Raw genomic sequence first — 943 nt, 5'->3', positions numbered from 1 at the left:
TGTGTGTCCAGCTACTTGAAGGATCCACATGAAAGAGACAACATTCCTTCTCCTTTTCTTTACTTAAGTCACAGCCCGGTCCTTTATACGCAAAAAAGGGAAAAGAGCACGAAGAACAAACAAATACACACATATACACAGATAAACAAACATGCAAACAAGCAGGAAATCATCTGCAAAAAGCAAAGATAGACAGAGCAAAACTAAGTTCGGCCTACAATCAAAATTAAAAGAAAAAAATTCCCCGCCCAGGACGAATCAAGAAAAAACATTATACCGCAATTTAGTTAAAATGGTTTGACAAAAAATTCGAAAACAACAACACCAGCAACAGTAACAACAAACAACAACAACAACAATAACAAAAACGACGATGACAACTTCAAACACTCTATTAGCATGGTTTGTGTAGTAATTTGAATCCAAAATCTCCCCACCTGGCTCGTGTCAAAGGCTAACTTGGCTGCAACTACGAGGCCAACTGGATCGAGTGAACATCGCCAACCCAATCGGATTATCTCGAAAGTCTAATGCTCTAAGGCCTTTCTAAGTAGGTTCAAGAAAAAGAACGTAAGAGCTTCTTTTTGAAAATGTAGGCGTTTTACTCCCTATCGACACATCATTTAGGTGGTGGGCTTCTGACCCGGCCTGCCAGGGCCAACTCCGGTTTTGAAAGATACAACATCTCATGAGAAACTCAATAACAGTATTTTCTTACTGAGGAATCAAACTCAGGCCACCTTATAAGCCCTTTGGCGACAGCGAAGCGCCTATCTGTTACACCACAGACCTCAGAGCTTATTAAACACCCGCAGTTAGTTCCAAGACAAACAATATAGAAAAATTGGCGGGGTGGGGGAGGGGGGGGCAAAGGAAAGATGAGGGACGGGGATAGGGCTATGGAGTTAGTTATTCCTTGATACACAGCAGATTCAAACTCATC

The sequence above is a fragment of the Aplysia californica genome, unplaced genomic scaffold (assembly GCF_000002075.1).
Source record: "Aplysia californica isolate F4 #8 unplaced genomic scaffold, AplCal3.0 scaffold01238, whole genome shotgun sequence".
Lineage (NCBI taxonomy): Eukaryota > Metazoa > Mollusca > Gastropoda > Aplysiida > Aplysiidae > Aplysia > Aplysia californica.
The sequence above is the reverse complement of the archived record's forward strand: the minus strand, read 5'-3'. Positions refer to the sequence as shown.